At 41.8% G+C, this 11,650-nt stretch overlaps 1 protein-coding gene across 1 annotated transcript in view; it reads left to right on the top strand.

The window, feature by feature from the left end:
- The window catches only part of LGR4 (leucine rich repeat containing G protein-coupled receptor 4), a 119,817-nt gene that overhangs the window by 53,930 nt on the left and 54,237 nt on the right, over positions 1-11,650 (top strand). The window lies entirely within an intron of this gene.

Raw genomic sequence — 11,650 nt, forward strand, 5'->3', positions numbered from 1 at the left:
CAACTCTTACTGCAACTGAATTGCAAATGGGTGCTACTCTGTGGTTATTTCCCTCCCACCTATTGTTTTTGTAATGACATGCCATTTTTGGATTGGGCTGTCTTCTGGCTGCAAAATTAGAAACAAACTTGTATTCACATACTTGTTGACAAAATCCTTTTTGCGATGAGTGTCTTCATTCTTTGTCAGAGCCGTTTGTTTGTCTTCTGCCACCTCCCAGGTTTTTTCTCTTTCATAATCTCTTTAGAAATATTTTTAATAGCACAATGATTGTAAGAATTATCCAGCTTTATCAGATCATGCTAGTTTAAAGCTCTGTTTTTAGCAGTAGAAATTAGCCAGATAAACTTTCAGGTCATAATAAATTATATCCTGGTGACTGTCACTAGCATCCGATAATCAGATGCATTGCCTTTGTTAACAGAGATGCCATTTAGTTGGTATGGTAATTGGCTGTTGGTAGCACAGTCTAACCTGCCTCACAGGGCTATGAATGTAAAATGGAAGGTGTCCTGATCTGAAGTAGCTTTATACTGAATCAGACCCTTGGTCCATCCATGTTAGTCTTGTCTACTCTGACTGACATCAGCTCACAGGCAGAGGTCTTTCACATCATCTGTTGCCTGGTCCTTTTAGCTGGAGCTGCTGAGGATTGAACCTGGGACCTCCTGTGTGTGAAGCAGAGGCTTTACCGCTGAGCCACATCTTTAAAGAAAGGGTGGGATTAAAATATAGTAAATAGAAATCTTGTCTTGCCTGAATCCATTAACGTAAATTACTTATTGTAACATTAATGCAGATTTGCTTATTTGACATTCACTATAACTATATTTTTAAATTCCTCTGTGGTGTTTTGGATAGGTGATTAGTGACTTGATAGAGACTGCTGATTATTGCAAGAGAAGTCATATCGTTTTAGCTTACACATGGCAGAAAATCAGGATGTATCTATGACTCCCACTTCTGCTTTGCCTTTAGTAACTTCAGACTTTTTGTAAGGTGTCCCTAAACATTTTTGAATATTTATAAATGTAGAGAGATTTCTCAGATTCTTCTACAGTGGATTTTCATCTGGAAGTAATCTACAAATGGCTGAAATGACATTGGTCAAATTCTAAAAGGAATGAGAGACCCCCAGCGGTTTTGCTATAACATTTGATAAAGTCTGTTCACTATAGAAGGTTAACATGAATACACACCAGCTTGAATGTGATATGGAAACTAGAAATACTGAATGCCTATATTTTCTTTACCTCCTTTACAAAGTGTTTGTAGTTTTGTACAAACAATGATTGATACATTCTAAAGATAATAAAAATAATTAAGTGATTTAAAATGGCTTTAAGCAGTTCTGCAGGGCCTGCAAAAGGGAGCTCCTCCACCAGGCATTTGGTTGAGGTCAACCCAAGCCAACACTTCCAGTTAGCCCCCAACCCCCCCCCCCCCTCCTAGTACAACTGCCACTAATCTGCCTAAATCACTGGGTCCCAGTAAGAGTTGAGCTGAGGCTCCTTTGCAGTTCTATCATATTATTGTTGTTATCATGTTGGGATTATTGTTGTTGTAGTTATTGCTGTTGTCACATGTGTTACCCCATGTTATCTGTATCTGTTTACTGTTCCCTGTAAACTGCCCTGAGCCTTCGGGGGAGGGAAGTATATAAATATAAATAAACAAACAAACTATTGCTGGTATTGGACCAGTATTTTTCATGCAGGCATGTGCAAATTATGAATAAAAGCTATGTAATTTGAAAAGTTGTATAGTACTACATTAACAAAGGTAGGCTCCATAAGAGATACCTCCACTTCACTATGGCAGGCATAGCTACTAGAGGCCTGCCCTGGTCCAGTTAACGAAGAAGAATCCCATACCCTGTGCATTAAATCCTCTGGTCTTGTTTAAGCTCTCCTCTCTTCATCAAAATGAATGGTCATGCTCTAGTAACTGGGAGGATGCATGGTTCAGATCCAACTTCTTTCTAGTATGACGGCCCATAGATTTGCCTCAGTTTGATGCAGCCTGCAGTTGTGAACCCACAAAGACTGTAGACTTTCTGTGTACACGTATGCTTCGGACTGCAGACCAAAACCTGGGGGCTTTTTGCACGCCTTCAAAATCGCACAATGGTTGCCAATTGAAAACACTATTGATTTGCCATAACGCACGACGTCGTCGACAATCTGCCACACACCTGAAACCAATCTGCAAAAAGCGCTTCCTTGTAGCGCTTTCAGGGAAATCCCCAAAAGTGGATTCACCCTCCGGAAAGCGATACACTCCTGCAACCAATCTGCAACACTAGCGAAAAAGACCTGTGCGTTAACATTGTTGCGGTTTTTACAAAGTCCCTCCCCCTGGCTCTCTTCTCTGATCTTCCGGCGAAGCGATCGCCATTTTTTTTTCTCCGAGCGAGTGGGGATAAACGCACCAGCGAGCCTCTTTCTGTTTAGAGGCTTCCCTGGCTTCAGTCCTTCCCCTTTAGTCACTAAGCACAAACCACAGAAAAGCCCGTTTGCTGATGTATTTTCCCATTAATTTTTACACATTCATCCATCCGAAAATCGGGCCGTGAGAGGGGGGGGATTTTTTTTTTTCACTCGGAGGCAGCGTGGCAACGATCAAACAACAGCTCAAACACATTAGGCAGCTGGATGGGTCTCTCCGTTGCAACGAATCTACACAGATTCGTTACAATGGGTCTGTTTTTTTTAAAAAAACCTTTCTTAAAGGGAAAGGGGCTGTTTGGGAGCATGCTAACGGCTGCCCATTGGCTGCTTGACGGCCAGGGGCGGGACGAGCTTGGCAATAGCGCTTCCTTTCTAGCGATTTCTGCCGAGACCGGAAGCCTGTGGGAAACGCTACAAAAAGCAACTGGATTCCACTACAAAGGCAGGTATGCATAACGACGAATTCCACTATTTTAAATGGCGATTTTTCATTCAGTGACCAATTTGCTACAAAGATCCCGGTGCGTAAAGCCCCCTGTAGTTGGCTGATATGTTGGATTTAGCCAGGAGACTGCTACCAATGATCTAAAAAGGTCTTTACGTGGCTTATAAATAGAAATAAGGAAAATTCTAGTGTGGTCATTCCTGCAAGGTACAATGGCCCTCCTCAAATACTGGATGTATTAAAAATGTTTTTGTAAGCTTTCACTTATCTATAGAAGATATATTTATACAGCTGCAGAGTTCACAAATGCTATGGGAGAAGACCATGTGTTGATGTAAGAGGTCACCATGTGATTCAGAACATACAAAAGGACTCTTGAAGGTTTGGCAGCATGTCAGAATGAGGAGGAAAAAAACAATGTATGAGTCCAAAGATATTCTGTCATTGTCTGCAAGGCAGTTGGCATTGAGCGCTGTTAAAATAATTATACGGTGCTTGATTGAGAAAACAATGAACTTTCCCTGTATGTATATGTATCTGTTGGCCCAAAGAAGTAATTAGGCTAGCTGAAATAGAAGCCAGTTTCAGATTGCCATGTAATACAGCTGTTCCTGGTCTGCACCACTTCAGATAATAGCTGGGTTAGGGAGTGCCCTCCCTGTGCTAAAAAAAAAGGCAGAAAAAGGGCTTGTGATAGGGAAGGGTTTATCTGGACTGCTTTGTTTCCTACTTGGCAACTTCACTCAGCCAAGAGGTAACTGTTTGAAGGCTCTCCTATAGCAACTAGCTGTGTGGTGCTAGGCTAATTGCTTGGCTGTACATGCTAGCTGCAGAAATACATGATCATGTGCTTAGCAACACACCTGATTTGCCAAACAGGATGAGGCCAGCTGTGGGCAGTCTGGCCATTCTAGTTTGGACCTTCCTTCAGACCTGCTTTCTGGCCATCTTTTTAACTTTATCTTGGGCTTTGTGCAGCTGAACAGCTGCTTCTTGAATTTTGGAATTCTGTCTAGACTTTGTACCTTTGGTCTGACCAGGTAACATCTGAGTCAGAGGACTGAAGCCTTGAATAAGTATTCTAGGATTCTATTGAGTTTTATTATTTTATTCCCTGTTTTGTACTGCCTCTATATTTGTATACTTTTGCATGTTTTAATTAACCCCATTAATTATACTTCAGTGGTAGTGGTTTGGGGCTTCCGTGTAAGCCTTGGCCTATTTTGGCTGCAGCAGCCAAGTAATTGTGGGTGGAACTCAACTTCCAAGTGTCCCTCAGTCTCTCAGTTGAGCTTAGAGAGGCTGGTGGTGGCTTGTTACCTGGGCAGTGAGGATTCACTCCCCAGTATTTTTTGCTCTTGACCATCCTAAACCTTCTTGTGCTATGGGAGGCTTTGACACTATGACATTGTGGCTTGTATCAAAGATGCAGTAAAATTTGAAAATAAAGTGATTGACAGTGGAAACTACAACAATCATATTATTTATTTACATATAAGTTGATCCTCTTACTGGATGTTTTTCATTTGCAGTATGAATAAGGCATCATGTCTGAGCAGCTTTTTTACCTGTATGACAAGCATTTCTACAGTGTTTTTGCATGTGCTACTTTGTACGTTGTAGTCTTGAGTACGCCATCACCGGTTGAACCTTTTGTTAGGATGCAGGATGTACCTAGAGGCAGTGTACAACTATTTATGTTTTCATGATCTAAACTGATCTAACATTCAGTGTTAATAAAAACTGAATCAGGTGGGCATGATTTGCCAAGTATTCAATGAAAGCCAAAGCTACTGTGCAGCCATTTTCTTCTTGTACCTACCACCCTGTGTCAGAAATCCAAGGGTGGCTGCAGGCTGAAAAAGGCTGGGGACCCAGGAATACTGGAACAGTACACTTGGAAATTTGAATGAATAATCCCCCCCCCCTGTTTTAGACAAGAAGATACGATTTAACAAAGAAACTAAAGTTAGTGCCAATTGTGGTTATTTAGGCATTCATTCAACAAAAGCATGATAAAATAGCTTAACCCATTATGTTAATCTGTAACTTCATGCAATTAGTGTTTTCTATCATGAAACATAACAGTATCTACTTCTGAACAAAGTTTGAGTCCAGTGGCATATTTAAGACCGGCAAAATTTATCTTCATGTTCATGCATACTTCTTCTGATACCATTCTTCATACTGGAGTTCTATGGATTTTACTGCTGCTTGATGTGTTGTGAATTATACATTAAAATGTTAAAACGAATAGACCGATATTACAAAAGTATATTTCAAGAAGTGATGACAAATTAAATTTCTAGTACTTCTACCACCGAGGAAAACATGGCTTTGATCGTCTAATTCTGGCTTTCTTATTTATTTATTTAATTAATTAATTAATTTCTATACCGCCCATTTATTTGCAGCTCTGGGTGGTTTAGAATATTGGTATCTTAACCAATATTCTAAATAAATGAACAATGCTAATTTGAGTTATTAATAATGAAATGTTACAGTGATGGCATAGTACAGGCTTTCTCAACTAGGGTTCTGTGAAAACCTAGAAGGATTTCTCAAATGGTGGGAGTTTATTTATTTATTTACTTATTTATCATACTTATATACCGCCCTCCCCGGAGGCTCAGGGCGGTTTACATCATAACAAGGAACAATACATAAAATAGTCTATAAAAACATGTAATAACCTTATACTGATAACTAATAATTGTAACCAGATAACAGCACAATATAACAGTATAACAATATAGCAGTACAAACAGGTCCAGGGCTTATTGATGGAATTCTGAGTGGGGGCGGGGGGGAGCAGGGGCCCTTTGGTCGCTGTTGATTATGTCTGGTCTCGGCCAAATGCCTGGTGGAAGAGCTCCTTTTTGCAGGCCCTGTGGAGCTGTTTAAGCTCTGTCAGTTAATTTGTTATATATTTTTTAAGTTGTTAAATATTTATCTAGTGATATGACAATATATGGTCATGTTAAGCCCCCCCCCCCATGGCCAATTATGGACCTAGAGAGGCCCTGGGTGCTTCCTAGCCATATTCTGCACAATTGCGTTACTTCTGAAGTTTTTCAAAACCTGAAAAATGTTTCAGTGGTTTCTCAACAGTAAAAAAAAGTGAGACAGGCTAGCATAGTAGTTTCACACTAGTATCTTAGTGGTTGTCAGGCACAGTACATGTAATTTAAATTGCTTGAGTGCTCAAAATAGGTAGAAACAAACATTGCTCAGAGGCTATGCACATTGAGGGGGAAAATAATCTTTGAGAACTCTACACAGAAAGGTAGACAGTTTTCTTTATGTCTGTGAAAACAGCTAACTTGGCAAATTGAGTTTGACTGCTAAAATGATAGCTAATAATGAAGAAAGGGATTTCTGAGGGGAAAATAGGAATAAATGAATCTCCCTGGGGAGAGTTTATAATCTTACAAGGCAGGCGCATCTGAAGCAGGGCCTCCAAAGATCACCATAATAGACAGCCAGGACCATAAGGGATTAGGGGGACATTTGAACAATTCTGCAGGGCCTGCAAAAGGGACCTCCTCCGCCAGGCATTTGGTTGAGGTCAGTCTGAACAAATCACCTTCCATTTGCCCCTGAGTCTTCCACCCATGAAAACCATCGCCGATTTGTCCAATCCACGGGGCTGTCAGTACACTGTAGTTAAATTACTGTTCTCACCATTGTTCTACTGTTCCCGTATTCCATTCTATTGTCATCACTGTATTGTTACCGTTAACAACTATTAGGTTACCTGTACTGTTCCCTGTTCTCTAAGTTCTATGTTAACTGCCCTGAGCCTCAGGGGAGGGCGGCAAACAAACAACAACAAGCAAACATTTTCCTCAGAAAGCCCTCTCCCCCTCCCCAAACTCCTTTTTCTCTCAGGCCTTTGTTTCTTCTTCAGGTCTGACCCTACAGATCTCCCAGAGACAATATACCACTCCTCCCAAAACCCCAACAGAGGACCAACCCACATGGTTATGCTTAGAATGCTGTTAGGGTATTTTCCTACTGGGGAGACTTCCTTTCAGAGCCAACTGTTAAAAAGATTATATGTTTGGGAAACTGACTAGAAAAACCTTTGTACATTTGGCCAGTTGTATCCTGTTTCCTGGGACACTGCCAGATTGGAGCAAAACAGAAATGTTATGGATTGCTGTTTTTATGTTAGTTGGTTGCAATGAACTGAATTGAATAAATAGTAGTGGCTTGAGGTAGGTTCTATATTCCTTGTCTAAAGTCACACAAGTCTTTTCTTTTACATAGTAGTTTCCTGTTTCTCTCACACACTTAGGTATGTTTAGTGATATTGCCTGGAACTGTTCTGCTCAGCTTATTTCAAAAACAAATCAGCCTTAAAGTGTTCTAGAAGTTTGTTTAAACTATAATATTTTCTGATAAACCCAAGTTCAAAACATGGTCCATTTTGCTGAATCATGTAAAAAGGTTTACTTGCATAATATTTAGAATGGTAGTTACAAAAACAACCCAGATTTTGTGTGTGTATACATGAGAGAGAGAGAGAGAGAGAGAGAGAGAGAGAGAGAGAGAGAGGCGGATGAGGTGCACAAGGCCCAATGATCCCCCATGTAGGTGTAGGAAGAGGTGGGGCAACCTGCCACGACTATAACTCCAGCCTGCAGCACAGCATGAAACCTCCAGTGCATAAATGGTCTATATCTTGCTCTTTCCTATAGGTTCAAGGCTACTGATGTATGTGTGACTCGATCCCTGCCTTTCTTAATTAAAAAGAATGCTCCCCCTTGAATATGTTGCTAGAATCTGAATTCACAAACAATTTTATTATATTTGATCACTGAGTCCCTTTCCCCTTGTGCAAAATTCTCATCTACCTTGCTTATGTGCTTTAATCCAGTTTCTTACCAGACAATCGGTGCTTTTCAAGTGCTTGAACAGACTCCCCATGGTTGTTTTGGCAGTTAAAAGGTACATGGACAATTCCTATCACTCCTGCCACCATTTATTTATATCATATACATAGAGAGGGAAACAGAGTGATATAATAAATTGTGTGTTGTGTTTCTTTTGCTTAGACACGCAGCCCACTGGGTTAATCAAAACAATAAAACTTAAATTTATGATATGAATAAAACACTGAGGAAAATAAGATGTAAGTTGCAGCATTTCATGTCTACTGAATTTTTGATCTGAGGAACCATTCCTACAATTGGGATCCTTCAGATACAAAGGACCAAAATGGTAGGGACCTAAAAGAGCAGAAGAGATTTTAAAAAGGTGGCAGAATTATACAGAAGAACTATATGAGCTTAATATCCCTGATAACCATGATGGGGTAGTCACTGACCTGGAGCCAGACATCTGGAATATGAAGTCAAATGGGCCTTGGGAAGTCTGAACAACAATCAAGCTAGTGGAGGTGACAGCATTCCAGTTGAACTATTCAAAATCTTAAAAGACGATGCAGTAAAAGTCCTACACTCAATATGCCAGCAAATTTGGAAAACTCAACAGTGGCCCCAGGACTGGAAAAGGTCAGTTTACATTCCAATCCCAAAGAAGGGCAATGCCAATGAATGTTCAAGCTACCACACCATTGCACTCATTTCTCATGCTAGCAAAGTTATGCTCAAAATCCTACAAGCTAGGCTCTAGCAATATGTGGACCGAGAACTTCCAGAAGTACAGGCAGGATTTCGAAGAGGCAGAGGAACTAGAGATCAAATTTTCCAACATACGCTGGATCATGGAGAAAGCTAGGGAGTTCCAGAAAAACATCTATTTCTGCTTCATTGACTATGCTAAAGCCTTTGATTGTGTGGAGCACAACAAATTGTGGCAAGTTCTTAAAGAGATGGGAATACCAGAGCATCTTATTTGTCTCTTGAGAAACCTATATGCAAATTAAGAAGCAACAGTGAGAACCGGGCATGGAATCACTGATTAGTTCAAAATTTAGAAAGGAGTTCGGCAAGGCTGTATACTGTCGCTTTGCCTATTTAACTTGTATGCGACTGATCATGAGAAAGGCGAGGTTTGATGAGTCACAAATTGGGATTAAGATTGCAGGGAGAAATATCACAACCTCAGATATGTAGATGATGCCACTCTAATGGCAGACAGCGAAGAGGAACTAAAGAGCCTATTGATGCGGGTAAAAGAGGATAGTGCAAAAGTTGGCTTGAAACTCAACATCAAGAAAACGAAGATCATGGCATCCGGCCCTCTCAGTCTCTGGCAAATAGATGGGGAAGAAATTGAGGTAGTGACAGATTTTATTTTCCTGGGCTCCAAGACCACTGCAGATGGGGACTGCAGCAATGAAATTAAAAGACGCTTGCTCCAGGGGAGGAAAGCTATGGCAAATCTAGACAGCATCCTAAAAAGCAGAGACATCACCCTGCCAACTAAAGTGCGACCAGTCAAGGTTATGGTCTTCCCAGTTGCAATGTATGGCTGAGAAAGTTGGACCTAGAGGAGATCAGCCCTAACTGCTCCTTAGAAGACCAGATCCTGAAGATGAAACTGAAATACTTTGGCTGCCTCATGAGAAGGAAGGACTCCCTGGAGAAGAGCATAAAGCTGGGAGCGATTGAGGGCAAAAGAAGAAGGGGATGACAGAGAATGAGGTGGCTGTTTGGAGTCACTGAAGCAGTCGGTACAAATTTAAATGGACTCCGGGGAATGGTAGAGGACTGGAAGGCCTGGAGGATCATTGTCTATGCGGTCGCGATGGGTCGAACACGACTTTGCAACTAACAACATGTTACAAATGTACTATTTTCAGTCTGATTTAAGCAGCTCTGTTGCACAGTTCTACTTAGTCAGAAATCCTATTTGTCCTCCCTGATCCTCTGATGCCAGCTCCTTTGCTATTAACTCCTGACATTTTCAATGATTTTTTTATGTGGAACACATATTCTGGTAGGCTCTGCTGAAATAGCCAGAAGCTGGGTAGGACAGCCCTCAGCCAGAGAGCCTGCAGCTGGAGCTAATCCTTGTCAGAGGAAGGAGCTGCAGCTGGCCCCCCATTTACCCTCACAGCAAGCTGTCAAGCATGCTGGTCTTCTGACAGCTGTCAGGTAGATTGCCTTCTTCAACACTGCTGTTCAGGGTTTTCTGGGGCCTTTACCATCAGTCTCCAAAGCTACTTCTCTGGTGAGTCCTCCTGCCTCGTAGCTCCCTTGGCTAATGGTTTGATATAGTGGGGCTGGGTATCCACCTGGCTGAGCCCAGGCTGCTCGTCATCAGGCTGGTCTAAAGGTACCTCTTCCGATGGCGCCTCTTCCGGAAGCGGGTTGGGTACCTATTCTGGACGGGCGCCCTGTGGTGCCAACTCTGAAGGTGCAGCTGGAGTGGGCGTGACCCTATCTTCCCCAGGGCCGCCCTTTGTAGGGTCAAGTCCTGGCTTGTCAGGGTACTGGTGGTGGAAGTTGTTAACCAGCAGCTGGTTCCCAAGACGGGTCCTCCAGCCCCCCCCCCCCGTATCCTTCCCAGTCCACGAGATCCTGCACATGGGCACTGTGATGGCACTCCCAAGTAAAGCAGACCTCCTGCTTCTCCCAATTAACCTGGGGATTGTGTCACTCCAACCAATTAATCCCCAACACTAAAGTAAAATGAGGCATCCGAGTTGCATCAGACAAACTGGAGATCGAAGAGCCAGATCGGAAACATCAGGCAAGCCAGTGGTTGAAGAGTGAAGAATCTCAGGAACAGAGTTTTGCTATGGCGAACTGAAACAGGAGACAGGCAGGGTAAAGCACGCCTTGACCCCATAGAGAGCCTTGCCTCAGGACTCTGCTGAAATAGCCATAAGCCGGGGGGGGGGGGCAGCCCTCATCCAGAGAGCCTGCATTGGGAGCTAATCCTCACCAGATGAAGGAGCTGCAGCTAGACCCCATCTACCCTGACAGCAAGCTGCCAAGTCCCAATATATCAGACTGGATATATAGTTGGTTTTAGCAGGTATAATACCATTTTGTTTAAACTGTAGAGTAAATTGACAAGCATTATTAGATCTCCTATATGTCAGGGATGTTTTCCAAAGCAATTTTTTGGAGCTGACTGGCTTGAGGAATTTGATGGGAGGGGGGAGCTCTCTTCATTTAGCCCCGGTTTCAACTGGCATGGATGAATAGTGATGTGGGTCTGTCTTGGCATGTCTTATGATACGTAGACAATAAAAAGCAAAGCCTTGGTTGGTTTGCTTGCGTGTAGAAGACTACAAGAGGCAATGAGCATTGAAGACTACCCAAGATTTAAGATATTTTGCAATGATTTGTGGGAAGAATATGTCAATATGTCATGTTGCTGATCATCTTTAAATAAAGTTAGCCCTAGCTTAACACCGTGAACTCTTATTTAGTTTAGGGTAACTAATTTTGGGGTTGTATTTGGAAGTCTGGGCTTCCATGTCCTCTTATAGTATTACTTTCTGTGCCTCTACAGCAGTAACATATGGCACTGGAACAGTTACTTTTTTCAGTTTTAAAGCAGAGTACTTATTCTGTATAAACATTTCCACTGTATCATTTTCTGATGCATTCTGTAATCCATTTTCACATCCTAACCAAGGTATGAAACCAAACAAGGAAGCAAATAATATGGCTGAAAATGATCTCTTCTTGTTGGCAGTCACAGATTACCAGGTGTTCACCATTTCCTTATCTCTTGCTTAATAAAAACATCAAGTGTCAAAAGTATTAGTAGTTGACTGGAGTTGAACCGTATAACAATGACTTGCAGTAAAGAAGTGTTTGAGCAGAGT

This window comes from Paroedura picta, chromosome 2 (genome assembly GCF_049243985.1).
Source record: "Paroedura picta isolate Pp20150507F chromosome 2, Ppicta_v3.0, whole genome shotgun sequence".
NCBI lineage: Eukaryota > Metazoa > Chordata > Lepidosauria > Squamata > Gekkonidae > Paroedura > Paroedura picta.